This window comes from Taudactylus pleione, unplaced genomic scaffold, assembly GCF_031769625.1.
Source record: "Taudactylus pleione unplaced genomic scaffold, aTauple2 ptg000157l, whole genome shotgun sequence".
In the NCBI taxonomy this organism is placed as follows: domain Eukaryota; kingdom Metazoa; phylum Chordata; class Amphibia; order Anura; family Myobatrachidae; genus Taudactylus; species Taudactylus pleione.
The window spans coordinates 5,165,114-5,186,351 of NW_028284559.1; the positions used below are offsets into that span (position 1 = coordinate 5,165,114).

The 21,238-nt window shown below is 41.9% G+C and overlaps 1 protein-coding gene across 3 annotated transcripts in view; it reads left to right on the plus strand.

Moving 5' to 3' along the window:
• Positions 1-1,432: 1,432 nt before the first annotated feature.
• The window catches only part of CALY (calcyon neuron specific vesicular protein), a 49,722-nt gene continuing 29,916 nt past the window's right edge, over positions 1,433-21,238 (plus strand). Inside the window, exon 1 of one of the 3 annotated variants that reach the window (XM_088475009.1) lies at positions 1,433-1,538. The gene's annotated coding sequence lies outside the window, so the exon portion shown is untranslated. Of the gene's footprint in view, positions 1,539-5,091; positions 5,249-18,595; positions 18,668-21,238 lie in introns of those variants that run through there. The other 2 variants (XM_088475007.1, XM_088475006.1) reach the window with 2 other exon arrangements.

A 21,238-nucleotide genomic window follows, 5' to 3' on the forward strand; every position in this document is an offset into this window, starting at 1 on the left:
AATCTGGATTTTACTTTTACAAAAATAAAATAAACTTATTGCTTTAAAACCAGTGGAAAAATCTTCAATTTTGACAAATCTCTCATTAAATTTCCTCCAATAGTGGCTTATTTCTTCCAAGAAAGACACAATTGAAAAGGAAAAACACAAGTTTGCAGGTAAAAAAAAAATAATACTAATTCAAAAACATTCCACTGTACTGGTCTTTTAAAATAACCCTCTCATCAATAAAATGTATAGTTAAAGGGTGCAGCATATAATCATGTGCCCCTGAAAATTTTCATGATCCTAGCTTTTTTTATTTCCAATCTCTAGAATACATTTCAGAGTATGTGGGGGGCTGGTGTATACACAGTGAAGCCCACATAGGCAACACTGGTTTCCTGTGTATAGCACATAAGATCGATTTTCATATCTCAACATAATCCGCTGTTGATCCCCATTGGATTAGAAATGACAACACACAGAGGAGTGTACTGCATGGCAGCGGTTTCTATTGAAACCACTGTAGAATAGAAGTGATTGCTAATTGTGTTTGTTTGTTTTTTTATAAGTTGTCTTGTTTCTTGTTCTGTATTTGTCTATTTGAGGTGTGTTTTCCACCTGTTTTGAGTAGTTTTTTTTTCCATTTGTTTTTTAGTCTTCTGTGTGTGTTTTTTTTTGTGTGAGTGTAGTGGTATTGTGTTTTTGTGTTTTTTATTGTATATTTTTGTTTTGTGGATTTCTGTTAAAGACCAGTCATGTCGGGTGAGGGACATCATAATCCTCCATAGCCCAGCTGGACGATATTCCTGTTAATCAACTAATTTACCTGCTGCATCAGCAATTACGCCTGTCTGAGTTATTTTTTGGGGGTGAGTTTGTAAGCAGTTTGATAAATTAGGGTTCTCTATTCTTCCATGGTCTAAAACTTCGGGTATGGACATAATTGGTAGCAGATAGTAATTTATAACATTCTCATTGTCATGAATGTGACCAATGTGTGTCAAAAGTGAAGAATATTGTCATAAAAACACACATATTAATCAGATGAAGCCTAGTGGTGACTAACATGCATGTTCTCATCTACAAGGTTTCTGGATAGAATATTTTTGAAAACAATTTCCATGTTCCCTACATACTGTGATCTCTGATTAGCTGAGCTCTCGTCATGATTATTATTATTATTATTTTGTATCTGCCATAATTACCATTCCCAACTGGGAGACTATTGATTACTTTAAATACAGTTGGTATAATTTGCCTATTATTACATAATTATAGAGTGGCATGTTATGTGACACTGCATATTTGCAGCATAATTAAGACTGCACATTATTATGTATCTGGGATTCTCTTGCAAGGCTTTGCTGTCTTTGTCAGGTTTATAGAAAACGTTTTCTGTGAGCCCACCCTTTGGGAGACAGCCTGAGAAAACGTCACCTAGGCAACAGGCACCGTCAGATTCTGCACAGACACGCACACACACATACATACATACATACTGACAGGAGCACCCGATCCTCCACCGCAGCTCTCTAACAATACCGGAGCGAGAGGTAATCAAGGGACAGGGTGATAAAATATATATTAACCCTTTGTCTGCATTTTGTGTTATGTAATGTCTTCACCCCCCTCCCCCCTCCCACTTTCCCAAAAGTCTGCATGTATTGATTGAAAGAATTAATGGATTATCTCTTCAGTGTGAGACCTGGGGTTTTGGAGCTGGTATTTCACCTTTCCTTAACCCCCTTTGTGCAGGCAGCAATGCAAGCTAATGCAAAAACAATATACACATCAGTATGTCTTATAACCTATGTGGCAGTAGAAGGGTTTAGCTATTTCAAATGCTCTTTTTTATCATCCTAATGCTTTGTTTCCTTTGTGGAAAGGTAATATTTGTTAGCAATTTAGATTACAAAAAAAAACTATTATTAAAAAAAGACCATTATAACTACATACCTGTTAATTAGACTGGCAAATATACATTGCTGTTTCAGGAATAAAGCGTTACAAAAAAAGATGCATCTCAGAGCTTTTTGAACGGCATCCGCCCTCCTGTAGATCTATAGGGTCAAAAATTGGGTTATCAGTGACTGAGCTATGTGTTATATAATGTGAGCAGATCGTTGTTCACAGGACAATGCAATAGATGACTTACAGTAGCTGGCCGGTGAAAGGATGATTTTGCATCTTATTTTAGTGTGTGGGGGTATTGTTCTACATCTGCAGCGTTTACATAGGTGCATGTAATATGATGTCATCCCAAATCCTGTGCGCCTTTTCCTGGTACCAGAAAAATCACACTGCATCTGTTATTCCCTGCTGCTCAAGATGTTAAACATTGGCTGATTTGTTAATAATGTAATTAGCTGTTATACACAAAACAAATATTACTCCATATATTTAATATTCAGGAAGCAAGATTTAACGTATATTACCAACATTAACAGTTTCTTACTGTATGCTGACTGTATTTACCTTGTTGGACCATAGCTGTCTGGTTTCCATGAGTGCCATGGTTACTGTATCTCACCACAAAACATTCTGTAAGACTGCAGCTGTTGGGAGGCAGGTCCTTGTTCTAAGCATCCTTTAGTGCACTGGGTATCATATTTGACCATAGACCACACAAATGTGGCTTGGTTTGTTGTTTTCCCAAGAAGACAGGAAAATGTACCAAATTTGTTACTGTATCCACCTGTGCCTCTGTGGGAAAAACCTCATATTGTAACAAACTACTACAGCACTGCTGTAAAGAAAAGCTGATTAATGCTTCAAACTATTGCTTGATAAATGTGATGCTATGTGTGCTGAAGTTCATAAAAGTACTTCAGGTGTTTTGTTACAGCACCAGTGGTTCATATTGAGAACTTGGGGGCCCGTGTTCATGAAGCATCTCGCACCTGTTAAAATGTCCCTCCTGTGTGGTGCACTGGCTCCCTATGCTTCTCCCAGGGCGATAAATTCAGAAAGATGGTGGATGCGCAGAAGAGAGCAAAGCACCATCTTTATGAATACTTCACTAAAAAAAATCTGCAGTGCGGAGCCCCCCTACACACATGATAGATCCACCGCTGGAGGGACCCATTCAAGATGAGGCCATATATGTGTGTATATATATATATATATATAAATAATATAGTGAAACATTTTAGAACACCCCATACCCCATATTTCCAGTTGTTATTGAAATTTAGTTTGATGTCCCAATTTACTCTGAAATTAAGGCGTACATCAAATAAAGAATTGGGGATAAAAAAAGAAATCATAGAGTCATTTTGTTTAACAAAATTTAATCTACATTTTTGACTGACCAAAGTAGCCCTATTTTGCAGATATAATCTTTCTACAATGGAAATTAAATATTGTTCAGAAAATTCTTCCCAACACTGTTGCAGAAGTGCCCACAAATGTGTTGCATTTGTAGGTTGCTTTTCTTTCACCCTTCTGTTCAGTTCTTCTCAAACCAGCGTGATGGGGTTTGAGTCTGGAGACTGTGCTGGCCATTCCGTGATTTGAATCCTGCCGTCTTGTTCTTTTCCTTGAAGGTAGTTCTGACATAGCCTGAATGTTTTGGGTCATTGTCTTTCTGTAGGATGAACCCTTGACCAACTAGGCATAGACCAGAGGGTATTGGAATGCGCTGCAAATGATTTGGTAGCTATTTTGGTTCAGGGTGCCAGTCACTCTGTGCAATTCGTAGACTCATGATTCATCAAAAGTGCCCCAGATGTCACTCCATGTTTAACACTTGGGGGTCTATTTACTAAGCAGTGTTAGGAGACAGAGTGAAAAGTGATAAAGTGCCAGCCAATCAGCTCCCAACTGTCATCTCACAGGCTGTGTTTGAAAAATAACAGTTGGTAGCTGATTGGCTGGCACCTTATCACTTTTCACTCTGTCGCCTAACACTGCTTAGTAAATAGATCCCCAAGTTGGTGTCATACTGTAGGTGTTTATTAATCATCCAGTAAACGCGTTTTGTCCTGACTCAAAACAGTGGTTACAGTCAGACTTCTTCAGATGCTCCTAAAAAGACAGAGGAGAACTGCATGGCTAGTTCAAGCTGACAGAAAGGCATCAGTAACTCAAAGTACCATGGTTTACAACAGTGGTATACAAGCAAACCTGGAAGTGGATGGGCTACAACAGCAGAAGACCACACCAGGTTCCATTAGATTTAAAAGGACCATAATAAATTCACAATACGGTTGATTTTGCATTTATTATATATTTTTGTAATATTATTTCCAGCATCTGCAACTCCCCGATGACAAGGCGGCTTTTAAAAATGTTGTTTAGTAAATTTATACTGTATGTTTAGAGTACTCCAACTGCCTTCTCAATCACTAGATTTCAATCCAATAGTCAAAATTCATTTTCGATTTGGGGGTATGTGAAATTTGCAGCATGACTGAACTGCGGCAACTGTGTGATGTTATCATGTCAACAAGGAGCAGAGTCTTTAAAGAATGCTTACAGAACCTTGTTGAATCCACGCAAAACAAAGAATTCAGACTGTCCTGGGAGTAAAGGGAGATCATAATTAACACTAAAAGGGGTACCAAATAAAGTGTATATAATATATATACACGTGCAAAACAAGATGTGTGTGAATATATTGTATAAATATGGCTCTCTCACATTTTGTGTGTGTGTGTATGTGTATATATATATATATATATATTATATATATATACACATTTTATTTATATATATATATATAAAAAGTGTACGTGTGTGTATATATCTATATATAGGTGGTGTTGGTGAGCCAATGAATCGGTGTTGGAATGGTTTGATCCACCCAAACAAGTCTAAAAAGGGGTGTGACCACACCTATCTACAGCCCAGGTGGTGCTATGGCAGCTAGGTAGGCTGATTGGCCAAAAGACTTTTGGCCATACCTACAAGAAGCAGGCAGGACTGAGACTTTGGATGAGGTTGTGCGCAGACTAGCTGCCCTTAATAGGGCTGAAGCAGTGTGGTAGTGCCCTGAATGGGGCTAGGTTGTTTCTTATTTTATGTTGCTGTATGCTGACAATATTAAAGCATCATTTTGTTTGTTTTAACCCGGACAAGCTGTATGATGAGCCCTATTTGAGCACCCAAATACTACATCACTGACCATACTACTGTGCAAAATACCCTAGAACATCACATTATGTTGGAGAATTGGCTTGGAATTGAGATCTACACAGATATATGTGGATTGCAGCAGTATAAAGGAGACCACAGGAATCACCTGCATGAAACCAGAGAGGTGGTGAGTGACAAAAGCCTGTTGTGACGTGTTGTTTAATCTGAAAATTGTCTGCATATGTGAAGATGCAAAAAGGTGATGCAAACTTTCAAGTGTGTTAAATCACAAATCTTAAGTGGACAGTTTTTTCTTTGGAGAGGAAGAAACATAAACATTGTCTACAAAATTGTTCAGGTGTTGCTGGAAATTAAGCAAGTGCTCCTGAAGGAATGCAACAGTGTCCAGTCAGAAAAAAATGGGTTAATAAAGGAAGTCCCAAATGTACTTCTGCTGAAGTTAAGAAGTGTTTTAATCTACCTCGTCAGAGTTGGGTATGGTGCAGAGCATGATACCTTTTGCAAATACTATTAAAGGGACAGTTACTGTTATGCATGCTGGTAGTTGATGCCTGAAGTGTCAAGTAAAGTGGTTTGCTGTATTGAGAATACTTTTGAAAACAATGTTTGATACAGAAAAACAAAAAAAGCTGTTCCTGTATATACTGTATGCAGATAAATATGGGTAATAAAAAGAAGCAGGCTTACAGAAGAGGCAGGTTTCCTGCAAGAGTTCAAGTTGTAAAGTTTCAAATCCAGGATTGGAATCTACAGTCTAAGTAAAACCAATATGTTGCAAGGTGATTTTAGACTGTTTTTTTTACTCTTCTGTGATATGATGGAAGAATAACTATTTTCTGAATGCTGTGTTGCAAAGTGATGTTCCAGAGAAAGAGACCTCTAAAATGCAAAAGCCGAGTAAAGCTGACCCAGAGAGGACTATTTCAGCATGGAAGAATTGTACCAATGAATAAAGTTTTGCATGAAAGACTTTTGTATCTTTTGGAGCAGATAAGTTGCTTGAAGAGACACTTGCATGAGCAATTTGCTAAAAAGTTACAGAATAAATGATTCTCTTTAAAAATATCATTTAGATAAAGAAGAAAAGGAGTTGGAAATTAAAGCTCTTAAAAAGTCAGACCTCAAATTGCCAGTTGTCTAAACTCCTTGAGGTTGACATGTTGAAGTAATCTATGCTGAAAAGGGAGCATGAAGATGATGTGCTTCATGCAGAGAAAGTGCAAGACCTTGTTGAATTGCATCAAAAGTGTGTGGTATTTCAGCAGGAAGTGAACACTTTACAAGAATGTGTAATAGGTTATCAGCGTAACAATGCGCACACAAGGAAAAGTAATGTATTTATCGCTAGTATATATTCAAAACTTGGCTACTTCAATAGTAACTTCAGAGTGTCTTGCTGAAAGAAATATATTTCTAGAGGAAATTCTGCATGAATAAGAAGAACAAATTGAAGTTTTAGATAAAGAAGCTTACCATGTACATGCTGTGATTGAGGAGTTTCAAGGATAGGATCTTGAAAAAAGTCTATCCAGTGCACAGAACAGTTGCACCATCTCCAGGTGAAAATGAGTGCCAGAGAACAAGAGCCTGAGTGTAAAATAAAAGTTGCAGAATCTGAAATAGCTGTGACTTCTTAAACTTGAAGATATGGAGAGCAATCTTCTGCAGACTCAGAACAAGTTGAAAAACGCAGTGGGAAATATAACCCAGTTGGAACAACAGCTCTCTGCAACTGAGGAAAGTGCCATTTGAAAGTGGGAAAAGCAGAAAAGGATAAGTTGGACTACACTCTGGAATTTCATTCTGGTCATGTTGATATGATTGATCCATTAACTGTTATTGAGTCAAAGCTGAAAAACTCCCCAAAAGAATGTTATAGAAATTTAAATGACTTGCAGTGACCTTCAACTATCTGTTATATCTAAAGGTGTGCAGTTTTCCAAGAAAGTTACAGTTTCCAATGAACAAGCTGTACCTAAATTTGGTGATATTAAGTTGACAAATACAAACAGTGATCTTTGTCCTATGAGGCAAAGGCACAGGGCATCTAGAATGCTACAAAATATTTATGGTTTTCCAGGAAAAGACTATAATGTTTCCATGTGATCAGAATGATGCAACCAAGACGGAACTTGTAATGCAGTGGAGTTTGTTTGTGAGGAACGGATTTAAGTGGGTCTTACACTACAAGAATTGTGGATTAAAGCCAGCAGTAATACGATGGAAGGTGGGATCAGTACCATTTGCTTTCCATGAAATGGAGGTTTAACAAGCCAATGCAGCAGAGAAAAAGCCAGCAGTTGTGAGTAAATTGGTTATTGCATAGGAAAACAATGTTAGGGATGTTACTTTAACCTTGGCCACAGAGAAAGACTTCTTTAAGTTAATGACAAACTGTTGGAAAGTTACTTTGAATTCTTAACACCTAAAGTGGTGCCCAATAAGGAATTTGGAGAACTGGATATAGATGCCAATGAGCTCAAGCCTGCTGCAGAATTGGAAGGATCTGGGAAACCAGTGGATGTTGACTTTCTTGAGAAGTTTGGTGCTTCTTTATTCAAAGAGTCCACCCTTAGGAAGCAGTCCCTGTTTCTGAAATCTGATTTTCTACTGCGAGAGTGTTTGAAAAAGTCTGCTTTTGATGGTTGTGTCTTGGTTGGCCCATTGTGTTATAGAAACTTGCCTTGATCAATTTGTTTATAATGAAAGAAATTGGAAAGTCTCAACCTCCTGGAGACATTTACAGTCTCTGATGTTGCTTCTTTAATTCCAGACATCACAAAAAGTGCATGAAGATCTAGCCTCTTGCCTTCTGATGTGGGGAAAATTACTGAAGTTCTTGTATTATAATATTTATAGATATATATTTATATGAATGCTCCATCGGTTGCCTGATTGTGCTTTCAAATTTCATAACATTTTTCTGCATTTTAACACATTTCATATAAAGCCTATTGTGCTTCTTCCTCCATTTCAAAACTTAAAATTCTTTATCTTGAATTTGTAGCCCAACATTCTCTATAGCTGCATCCATATCTTATTTCCTACCACATGTACTGTACACACAAACACAATAAGTTTAATTTTTGTGAGGAGCCAGTTAGCCTACCAGTATATTGGATTATGGTAGAAAACCCACGCAGCACAATCACAATATACAAACTCCACACAGTTAGGGCCGTGAAGGGAATCTAACATAGGACCTCATTGGTGTGAGGCAGTAATGCTAGCGATTACATCATCTGTGCAGGATGTAGTTATGAGACCAGCGGCCTTGTTAAGATCAACGTCGAAATACTGATGCCTATCTTAATCCTACTGCCGGAACGCTAGCCAGGGGGGGGGGGGGGGTGTTAGGTTTAGGGAGCATAGCGGAGTTAGGGTTAGGTTTTTTTTGGGGGGGGAAGTTAGGGTTAGGCACCCCTAGGAGGGAGGGTTAGGCATTAAGTGGGGGGGGTTATGTATGAAGGGGAGAGATTAGTGCCTAAACCTAATGGGAAGGATTAGGGTGTGGGGTGGGGAGGGTTAGGCTACAAAAAGGGAGGGTTAGGGGGGGAAGGTAAGTATACCAACCATCGGGATGCCATGGTCGGTACTCTGACAGGAGGCTTCCAGACAGCTGGTGTTACATACAGATTCCCATCTGTGCTGCCCCCAAAAAAATACACATACGTGAAGCAGTGTCATTTTATACTACATTACTTAAAGTGGTTTCTTGTTTTTATTGGGTATAATATGCTACAACCATTCTGTTAAATAAAGTAGACCTACTGCAGAAAAATCCTCACTATATACAATGTTCCTGTAAATGAATTCCCTGCACAGACAGATGGAGCATGGAAACTTAACAATGCCTGGCTACCTGAACATGTATAGTCTCAGAGGTGTTAATGAGCTCTTCATGCAGAAATAAGGGAGGAGGTGGTGTCACTGGGCTGTACAATGATATCCACATTATACTTACTGAAATGTGTAGCCCTTGCCAGTAATGACTGAATTATGAGTCAAGCTTATTAATCTAGTATGTGTTACAGTTGACAGTTAAGTGCCTTAAATTCAGAGGTTTATCATGCTGGATCTGAATATACAAAAAGTGTTTCTTTGATTTGGCAAAACTTATGGAATCACAACTTCTCTTCTGACCACAGGTTGCATAGTTGTAAGTAATTAAATAAATATATAATTATACACTGAAGTGTCAAAGTCATGTAGGACCCCCTCTAGCCTGGTGAAACTCAAGTGGCATTGATTCAACAAGTATAGAACTCTGGGGGGCGTGGCCAGGACGGGCATGGTATAGGAGGTTAACTGCATAGCTCTCCGGCCCTTATATCTGTAGTCTAACATCCTGAGACTCCCACTCGTGAGTTGACAGTGGTATCTGCTGGGTTACTTACCCCTCCATGTCCTGAAGCTATTCTGGAGTACCTGAGGCTGACTGCTGCTGAGTACTGGGAGCTGTTTGTTCTCCTCTGTCACAACTCTGGTGATAGCCGTCATCTTGGATTTTGATCCTGGCTAATCCTGGCTCCACCACAGACTCTACAGTGTCTCCTGGTTCCAATCCTGCTTATATAAGGTGGTGGCAGTCACTGCTGTGGATTGCTGCAATTCTGCTGGCTTGATATTACTATTAGACATTGAATTATATAGAATCAATGTAATCAGCATTGATTAGTTCTGTCTGGTGCTTATATCTGCAAGCACCTAGTATTCCTGTCCTAAGAATCTCTGTGATTACAGAGATCTAATTGCCCGGACTGCAACTGAAAATAGGGAGAACCACCCAGGATCCACGCTTTCTAATCTGGTCGTCTTTTGGATTTTTGGTCCTGTACACGGGAAGTTCTATGTGTTTCTGAAGATCCTTCTGTCTGCTTTCCTGAGGTGGATGCATTTATGATATTCCTGCTGATATAACTTTCCCGTGATTTCTAACTTTCTCTGCCTTGCTGATGTTAGCTGCTGGGCTGTGTGGTATTTTTGTGCAGTGGGACATATAAAGCTCCCAGTGATATATCTATATATACTGCACTGCATATCCTGGTTCATATCTCCTGAAGTCCTGTACTACCATCTGTATATTATGGATCATCTCCTCAAAGCTATTACTGATTCTGGAGCAAGGCTGGCGGCTCAAGTGATGAGATTCCAAGAAGATTTATCTTCATGTTATAGTTTGTCCCAAGATGTGGCACGGTGTCCTGAAATGGAGACTCATGTTCTCATGTTGGAAGGAGGTGATACACCTGTTACTGATCGGTCGATCTCCTTTAAGTCTCAGAAAGTAGCATATTGGATACCGTCTGCTGCACATGATGGCTGCTCCGATGATGTTTCGTCTCCTCCTTCATTTTCCAATTCTGTAACTCTAAATTCACCTGTTCAAATCCGATTTTTGGACTTATCTTCTTCACTCCTTGTGTATATATTCAAGTTTGAGGAATCCTCAGTTGTTGGGTTCTCTGAATCTACACCAATTCTTGCTAAAATCTGTTCTGCTTTCCTATCTACTTTGATGAAGATTGGGGACTTGTTATCAGAGACTTTTCTATTCTATATTTATTCACCAGAGATTGAGACATGGCCTGATTAATACTTTACAATCTACAGTATTGTTTTGTTTCACTATTGAAACTTTATATGTCTGTTTCTCTCCTTGGAGGGAGAGGAAAGGAAATATTTTTCTATTAATGTATAATCAAAGTGGTTGAATTTATATGGCTTTATCTGTACAGCCTGACTTTTTGCTACTTTATATTCTGGGTGGGGGTTATATTTTAATATTTTCTAATGTGTGGGAGTAACCATATATTGTCTAGGCCAGAGAGCTAGGCCATGCCTATGGTCATTCGTTTTTTGCCTTGCTTTAAAATGTGGCCTTAATATTTTATTTTTGTTGCTCATGTTTCGCCTTTAATATTTATGTAAATTTACCATCCGATATTCAAGATTAGGGGGGTTGGGTTTTGTAAATAGATTAGCTTAGTTTAGTGGGGGGGTGTTAGGGGATCCGAGTATAACTAGTTTGGGCTAGGCTATACAGGGTGGGGGGTTATTGGGAGGTTTGTTTTGGGTGTATTTGTTTTGTTTCAATATTTTGGCTGCTTTTTGTTTGTGTGTGGGGGTATTTAGTGGTAGGAACCGTTGCTAGGGGGTGAGGGTACTATGGGATCCAGGTATACCTGAGTTGGGGGTTAGGTTATACAGGGTGGGGGGTTATGAGGGAGGTTTTGCTTTTGGTGTAATTGTTTAGTTTAGTTTTAGGTATTACTATTTGGACAGATGTGTATATTTTATTATAATGATGTCTTTGCTATTCTGGTATGTGATTTTTATACCTGAGCTGCCTAGGGTGAGATATATGTATCATTTAAGGGTGTATTGTATTTATTTTATCTCCGTATTCATGTGCTCGAATGGCACCTTCGAGTTCTTTCTGCTATGAAAACTTACATCAGGAAGTACTTAATATATACTGTTATATATATATATATATATATATATATATATACCATATTGTAATCTCTTGTATTATACTATGTTTATGCTCAACATTTGATATGTGTGGTTTTCATATCTGTCCTATATTCAATGAGTATATTCTTGTATTTTATTTTATTTACTTTTCCTTATTTGTTTATGTATGTCTAAAAATATCAATAAAAACTACTGATTTAAAAATAAAAAAAGTATAGAACTCTGGAGACATGTTGACCCTTGCCACCTGGATTGCTTCCCACAGCTCCCTGATATTTGTAGATGTAGGATCTTGGGTGCGTATGGACCACTTAACCACATCCCATAAATGCTTGATTGGGATCATGTCGGGTGAACGTGGTGGCCACACCATTCTTAGGACCTTTCTAGAACGCTCCTTGAACCAATTCTAGACATAGTGCATCATCCTGCTGGAATATTCCATCATTGTGGGGGTACATGAAGTCCATGAAAGGCTGCATATGGTCATCAAGTAATGCAAAGTAGCATTCACTGGTCAATTACATGTTTAGGCGGACCCAAACCATGCCACGTGAACGCACCCCACACCAGTATGGAACCACCACTAGCCTGCATGGTGCCTTATTAACAACTGGGGTCCATGGACTCATGGGGTCTGCACCATACCTGAACCCTACCATCAGCCCAAACAACTTGGACCATGCCACATGTTGCCAGTCCTCCAGGATCAAATTAGCAATGCCAGAAGCCCAGGTGCGGGGCTGTGTCTGGTGTCATAGTGTTAACAGGGGCACTCTGGTGGGTCTTCTGCTCCCATATCCCAAGGAAGCGAAAGAACGCTGCACTAACCTGCTGGATATGTGCCTGGTCCCCCCTGTATTGAATGTGGTTGTGATTTGAGTCAGTGTCGCTTGTCTGTTACCACAGACCTGTTGTTGATCACTGCGCTGTGCACGGTTCAGTGGTAATGCCTTTCATGAGGTATTACTGGTACACACGTGACACCGTAGATTGAGGAATGTTGAATTGCACAACTTCGGATATGGAATGACCCATCTGTCAAGCACAGACTATCATGCACCATTCAAACGCTATTAATTCATGCTGCCTTGCCATGAGCAGCATAGCCGGTGTTCAAACTGACTCACAATTAGAGGTGAGCGGGTTCGGATTTCTGAAATCCGAGCCCCCCCGATCCGAGTCAGGCTCGACTTTTCCCGCCTGACTCGGATCTGAAATCGAGGCAAAACGTCATCATCCTGCCTTCCGGGTCTCGCGGGATTTGGATTCTATATAAGGTACCCGCATCGGCGCCATTTTCTCACTCGACTGTGGACAGTGAAGAGGGAGGGTGGGAGTTAGGGCTGGCTGGGCTGTGTAGTGTAGTGTAGTGTTGTGGTGTGCTGTGCTGCTGTTGTCCATAGGGGCTGTGTCCACTCCTCCAAAGTCCATAGGGGCTGGCTGTGTTGTGCTGTGCTGCTGTTGTCCATAGGGGCTGTGTCCACTCCTCCAAAGTCCATAGGGGCTGGCTGGACTGTGTTGTGCAGTCAGTTGTCCATAGGGGCTGTGTCCACTCCAAAGTCCTGTGCAGTGTCCCAGTCCTAAAGGGGTGCTGTAGTGTTGTCCAGGGGGTGCTCTGTCCATCAGGGGTGCTCCCCCCAAGTGCAAAAAAAAAAATATTTTTTCTGTTTGTGAATTGTGTGCGCAGTAGCCGCACGTGCATCAACAAAGTAGTGCCAAGCGTGCGCCTGTGTCATAAGTAAAGGGCCGGCTGGCTTGTCTGTTAAAGGGTGCTGTAACCCCCACAGGGCACTCCAAACCAAATAAAAAAATATTTTCTGTGTTTGTAAATTGTGTGCACTGTGGCTGCACGTGCATCAACAAAGGAGCAGCGCCAAGAGTGCGCCTGTGTCCCATAAGTAAAGGGCCGGCTGGCTCATTTCTTAAAGGGTGGTGTAACCCACAAAGTGCACTAGTCTCCAACAAAAATAAAAAATTATTTTCTGTGTTTGTGTGCGCCTTAGCCGCACGTATATATCAATATAACATAATTGGAGGACCAAACTATCTCCGATAAAAATAAAATAGGGAAAGATCAAGAACCACTTCCTCCTAGTGCTGTTGCTGCTGCTGGGAGTTGTTCCTCATCCCAGAGAGGAAGTAGGAACACCACTACTTTTACTAAACAATTGACCCTCCAACAGTCCTTAGCGAGGAGGATGAAGTACAATATGACAGCAGTCGTCCTGAAGCAAAACGTATAACTGAGGCCTTGACTGCTATGTTGGTGTTAGACGTGCGTCCGGTATCCGCCATTAGTGCAGTGGGATTTAGACAATTGATGGATGTAGTGTGTCCCCAGTTCCAGATCCCGTCTAGATTCCACCTGCATCCTCAAAGCAGCAGCGACAAGCATGCGTCTGTCTGTTAAAGGGTGGTGTAACCCTCAAAGTGCGCTCCACAAACAATAAAAAAATTCTTATTTTTTTTTCTGTCTTTGTGAATTGTGTGGGCTGTAGCCGCACCTGCATCCTCAAAGCAGCAGCGACAAGCGTACGTCTGTCTGTTAAAGGGTGGTGTAACCCCCAAAGTGCGCTCCAACCAAAATAAAATAATCTTCTTTTTTTCTGTGTTTGTGTGTGAAATGTATGCACAGTAGCCGCACCTGCATCCTCAAAGCAGCAGCGACAAGCGTGCTTCTGTCTGTTAAAGGATTACATCGGTGACAGCATCCAAGTAGGCATGTCAGACAGTCCGTACATGTACTGGCAGGAAAAAGAGGCAATTTGGAGGCCCCTGTACAAACTGGCTCTATTTTACCTGAGTTCCCCACCCTCCAGTGTGTACTCCGAAAGAGTGTTTAGTGCAGCCGGGAACCTTGTCAGCGAAAGGCGTAGGAGCTTGCTTCCACAAAATGTGGAGAAGGTGATGTTCATAAAAATGAATTATCAACTCTTCCAGGGAGACCAGCTACAGAACATACAGAGGGACCTGTGGTGATGGATTCCAGCGGGGACGAATTAATACTCTGTGAGGATGAGGATGTACACAACACTGAAGAGGGTAAGGAATCGGTGAATGTGGAGGATGAGGACGACATCTTGCCTCCGTAGAGCCAGTTTGTGCAGGGACAGATTAATTGCTAGCTTGTTTTGCAGGGGCCCAAACGAACCAATCATTTCAGCCACAGTCGTGTGGCAGACCCTGGCGCTGAAATGATTGGTTTGTTAAAGTGTGCATGTCCTGTTTATACAACATAAGGGTGGGTGGGAGGGCCCAAGGACAATTCCATCTTGCACCTCTTTTTTTTCTTTGCATTATGTACTGTTTGCGGCCTAGTTTTTCAAAATATCGAATGCCTGCTAATTTGAGTGACAGAATGAGGTGTTTGTGGGTGGTAACAGGGGAAGGTGCTTGAAAACAGGGAGTGGAGATCCGAACGCAGGCATGCCAAACGGTCAAAACGGGCGTTTTAAGGGTGTGCATAATTAACAAAGCAGCGTCATCGACCACGTCACTCGGTTGTCTTTTAGCCTGAACTGCTCGCATGATTGCGGTAGGAAAGTGCTACCACAAGCACTGCGAGCAGTTCATATGCCTTTCGATGTACTAATCTAATAAATAGCGGAGATGACGTAGGATGCGAGCGGCCAGGGGGCGTTTTTTTAAAAATAGCGAGCACATGTTTCGTTCGCTCTTTCAGACATAGAGGCGTCAACAGACCGCAAAGAGCGAGCACTCTATTTAAATATCCGGCCCCTTTTTCTGAACGAGCGAGCGCAAATAGCTTCCGGCTCTAAATCAGGCCCTGAGGACACTTTTTCTGACGTTTCTGTATAGTCTCAGTATCGCCTGCCTAGTGAAGTGGAATCTAGACGGGATTTGGAACCGGGGACACACTACCTCCATCAATTGTCTAAATCCCACTGCACTAATGGCGGATACAGGACGCACGTCTAACACCAACATAGCAGTCAAGGCCTCAGTTATAAGTTTTGCTTCAGGATGACTGCTGTCGTACTTCATCCTCCTCACTAAGGACTGTTGGAGGGTCAATTGTTTAGTAAAAGTAGTGGTGTTCCTACTTCCTCTCTGGGATGAGGAACAACTCCCAGCAGCAGCAACAGCACTAGGAGGAAGTGGTTCTTGATCTTTCCCTATTTTATTTTTATCTGAGAAAGTTTGGTTCTCCATTTATGTTATATTGATATATACGTGCGGCTAAGGCGCACACAAACACAGAAAATAATTTTTTATTTTTGTTGGAGACTAGTGCACTTTGTGGGTTACACCACCCTTTAAGAAATGAGCCAGCCGGCCCTTTACTTATGGGACACAGGCGCACGCTTGGTGCTGCTCCTTTGTTGATGCATGTGCAGCCACAGTGCACACAATTCACAAACACAGAAAATATTTTTTTATTTGGTTTGGAGTGCACTTTGGGGGTTACAGCACTCTTTAACGGTCAAGCCAGCCGGCCCTTTACTTATGACACAGGCGCACGCTTGGCGCTACTTTGTTGATGCACGTGCGGCTACTGCGCACACAATTCACAAACACAGAAAAAATATTTATTTTTTTTTGCACTTGGGGGGAGCACCCCTGATGGACAGAGCACCCCCTGGACAACACTACAGCACCCCTTTAGGACTGGGACACTGCACAGGACTTTGGAGTGGACACAGCCCCTATGGACAACTGACTGCACAAAGTCCAGCCAGCCCCTATGGACTTTGGAGGAGTGGACACAGCCCCTATGGACAATAGCAGCACAGCACAACACAGCCAGCCCCTATGGACTTTGTGAGGAGTGGACACAGCCCCTATGGACAACAGCAGCACAGCACAACACAGCCAGCCCCTATGGACTTTGGAGGAGTGGACACAGCCCCTATGGACAACAGCAGCACAGCACACCACAACACTACACTGCACTACACTACACTACACAGCCCAGCCAGCCCTAACTCCCACCCTCCCTCTTCACTGTCCACAGCCGAGTGAGAAAATGGCGCCGACGCGGGTACCTTATATAGGATCGAAAACCCGCGAGAACCGGGAGGCGGGATGATCACGTTTTGCCTCGATTTCAGATCCGAGTCAGGCGGGAAAAGTCGAGCCTGACTCGGATCGGCCTCGGCTCGGGGGGGCTCGGGGGGGTTCGGATTTCATGAATCCGAACCCGCTCACCCCTAATTACAACTGATGCAGGTCTTGGCATTTTGAAGACCATTACCTTTACTTTCTGCTATCCCATAACTTTTGGCACTTCAGTGTGTATATATAATTATTTTTATTGAACAAACTAGACAGAGGGATTCAGAATTGGAAGGGGCGCTAAGGCAAAACATACTGCAAACAAGCATGTAACTGTCATCTTCCATATACAATGATAATCCTGGGCAAAATAAAAAATATACACATCCTAGGCAAATGCACAGAGTAAATTCTGACCTCAAAACTTGTCTTAATTGTAAATGGAACAAAACCGTAAATTTAATCATTTTCTATGATTGAAATAGGGAAGAAATGGGATGTAGGAATCCCAAGTGAAATACAGGGTTGTAAAGGGCAGCAGGTGAGGACTAGAAAGGTGGAAGGAAGCACATAAAGTCAACTATATATCAGGGTATGAATCCCCATTGAACAAGTGGATCTTTCAGGAGAAGTCTGGATTCATACAAGTATGTCGAGCCAGGTGGCGTCTCTGAGACTCTCACAGATTTCCAAAAGAATGTGACTCTAGATTCCCTTTGTAGGAAAGCCTCCAGCCAGTCTATTCGAAAAAGAAAAAACTACAGATGTGTCCTCATACACCTAGCCTCAATATGTCACACAGTGCGAGATGCCTGGTGTGTGTTTCCCAACCTCTGCTATTACAGTCTAGGTTCTAAGGATATTCATGCTTGTCCACGGGTGACCTAATTAGTACCTCAGTCAATTTGATTTAACCATCTGGACTCAAGCAGGGATATCTTTAAAACCTGGACTGTAAATGTGAAGTTTGGGAACTCTGAGGTGTGCCATTGCATCATTTTTGACCTAGAGCCAAATTTTTGTAATTGGTGGACAATCCCACAGGCAGGCATACAAAGGAGCAGAACAAGTACACTTTGGGCAATGAGCTGTGGATTGCAGACCTAATTAAAAAATATATATATATTATATATATCAATAGCAGGACCTGGAGTCCTCATTGGGTGATGCCAATCTTTTTCCATCTACATAAAAAAATACATAGTTGCCCATTATATAGACAAATTGGGAGTTGGCATTGATTAATTCATATTTATTATTGACATCAAAAGGTGAAAAAAGGATCACCACTGTATAAACATAATGCTGGATTTATCATGTGTACTTAGATCAGATTTAGAACAAGACACTGAGAAAGTGATAGGCTTCCTATAGGGGAGGTTTGAGAGGGAAGGGCCTGTGCGCAGTTTCCGTGTGGGCCCCCTCTTTTATCACAGTGTAGTAGACTCTGGTATTGGGCCAGAGTATACTGAGAATGTACAGGTCTCCAGAAACATGGCGCCTGTGCCATGTTCCCGATGACTTCTCTACTGCCCATGTGCAAATCAATGGGAAAATGTGTGCCACTCCATTTCTCTGGTGATTTCTACAGTGCTGATGTGGGACTCCAGGGAAGTGAGTATAATATATGGATGCAGGGTTTGGGCCCCTCTGGACCCATTATAGATACGCCACTGGACTCCTAGCAGCCACATCCACAGAAGGTCTAAAATCCAGAACTCCAGCACTGGCTCAAAAAGTAAAAGGCTATGTAGCCTGTCTATCAGTGGCGGGCTGGGCTGGGGGGCAGGGTGCCATCTGGCCCCCGGGCCGGTACAGGTTTAATGATCCAGGGCCTCCTGGCTGCTGGAGGCAGACAGAGGATTCTACTCCTCTTCGGCTGCTTGGTGCTATATCATGTGTAATGAAGCTTGGGCCAATAGAAAATGGCTGCCCCCACAGCAGTCTACAAAAACATGGCCACCGTCGACCAATGGGGAACCAGGTTTCAATTCCCACAGTGTTCACTGCAGAAGGAGAATTTATGCTCCAGCAGCTGCACAGCCACAAAGTTGGAAGCAGCACTCATCCTAGTTTACCTACACAGGTACCTTTATATGTCTATACTGTACAGGTACCTTTTATGTGTCTATACAGTACGGGTACCTTTATATGTCTATACTGTACAGGTACCTTTATATGTCTACAGTACAGGTACCTTTACATGTCTATGCTGTACAGGTACCTTTATATGTCTATACAGTACAGGTACCTTTTATATGTCTATACAGTACAGGTACCTTTTATATGTCTATACAGTACAGGTACCTTTATATGTCTATACTGTACAGGTACCTTTATATGTCTGTACTGTACAGGTACCTTTATATGTCTATACAGTACATGTACCTTTATATGTCTATACTGTATAGGTACCTTTATATGTCTATACACTACAGGTACCTTTTATATGTCTATACAGTACATGCTTTTCTATCTAAACTATGTTTGAATAAGTCAGGGTGCTCTCATTGGACATCACCACTATGATCCTTTACTATCAATTTGTCACTAAGTGTACCTGAAAAATTTATAAAATTTTATTACATGTGCCTAGTTTTCATTCCTTTGGATTTGCTAAGTGTGACCTTAGATGTTCCTGTCTGGTCAGTGTATATACTGCTTGCACACTGGAGCTAGACATCATTGTCCAACTACTACCATACCAGGTTATCTAGGTTGATTTTTTATGTCTTGCTGTTAATAATTTCCATAGCACAGTTGTTGAGTGTATATGCTCATTATATATACATATATCCCTGTTGCTTTGAAACGAACAGTGGGTCTGATTCAGCACGGATTGCAAGTGCGTTGACACACGCAGTTGGACGATTTTTGTGATCTGCGCATGCGTAAAAGATGCAGTATGCAGACCCTGTACTCGGTGATTGACAGGAAGTGCTGTTTGGGGGTGGTCGTGCGAACGCAGGTGTATCAGTGCGTTCGAACGCCACTGCAGGGGCATGCATAGATTATTTACAGTGAACCCATACGCAGCCTGAATACTCACTGCGTGCAGGAAGTGTAGCAATTCCTGCTGGGAATACTTATTTTCACCAAAAAAACCTGCTAAATGCTATTCTTCACCACTTGTGGAAAGACGCTAAATAGCACCAATAGAGAGCATTAAAGCACCCCAAATACCTTCAGCAGGGCTATTTGGGGGTATGCATAGTGATCCCCCATGTCAGTGCTTCTTTTGGGGGGTGTCAGGCTGATTTCCCCAAATCTGACAGGACTTTTTGCCGAATTCAGTTTCGCCGGGACGTGTTCTCACATCCTTTGCAATTGAATAGGGCGAATCGTGGTGACGAGCGCAATATTTTTCAGGAGGCAAAACTTGCGAGGACGCCGAAATTTCCGGCATGCGAAAAGTCCCGAACTTTTTGCCAGCAATTGAATACGGCCCTTGGTGTTATGGTTCTCGATTTTACCAATGTTATCACAATATTGCACATTATTACGGATGTGAGTGAAGGTAAGGGGGCGTCTTTATGAAGTGCTGGGCGTCTTCATAATATGGTGCGGTGGCAGTGCGTATGCATTCATTAGCATATGCTCGCAGCGGCCAGGTGCGTGCGATTGCAGACTTGCGATCTGTGCTGAATCAGGCCCAGTGTTTTAAATTCACGAGCCCTTCAAGGTTGACCGTTGTGCTGACATTTATGTTAGCAGCTATTATATAGGTCATTTCATCTATTTCTTATTATTCCCTGGTTGCCGGTTACTTTAATTTCATATGTTTATATGTATGCATTCTATTACCGTATTATTATATTATATATTTTATTATTATAATTATTCCCCTCACTATTTGTGTGTTTGCACTTTTGTATGGTACTGTTTATTATACATGACATTATCGTGCACAAATTGTGCACAACTGATGAGCGATTGAACGATTACCATGTCATAATTGTTCAATCGCTCATTTATATCTGCTAGTGGAAGTGCCCCTTTAGACATAATGGGCAGGGATTAAAGTGGGGCAGAACTGCATTCTGTCAGTACTATTTGGAACCAGTTTCGCCTTCTCCAACCCACCTTACCTGGCCAGTCAGCCCTGCACCGCAGGGAGTTGCCAGGCGACTGCTGAGATTTTGTTACTAGCGGGCACCCGCCTCCTTCCTTACAGCAGCAGACTGAGGATGGAGTTCACTCCTGAGCTCCGGCTTCCGGCTCCCACAGTGGGCACTATGGGACAGATGTCATGATGTCTCTCCCATAGTTCCGAGGAGCAGCCAGTCGAACGACAGTGGACGCGGGAGCGGGGCTTACGGTAACTATTATGTGTTTAACGTTTCTTTTTGTGTAAGGGGCACTACTAATGGGGGCATTACCACTGGGGCACTACTAATGGCGGCATTGCATAAGGGGCATCACTCATGTGGGCATTGCATAAGGGGCACCACTACTGTGGGCACTGCAAAAGGGGCACTACCTCTGTGGGGCACTGCATAAGGTGCACCACTACTGGAGGCATTGTATAAGGAGCACTATTACTGTGGGAATTAGGTGTATTAGGGGCACTAATGTGGGCATTGTGTATAAGGGGGCCCTTACTGTGTGTCATAACATGAATAAGGGACACTACTACTGTATGAGGTGTAATGTGAAT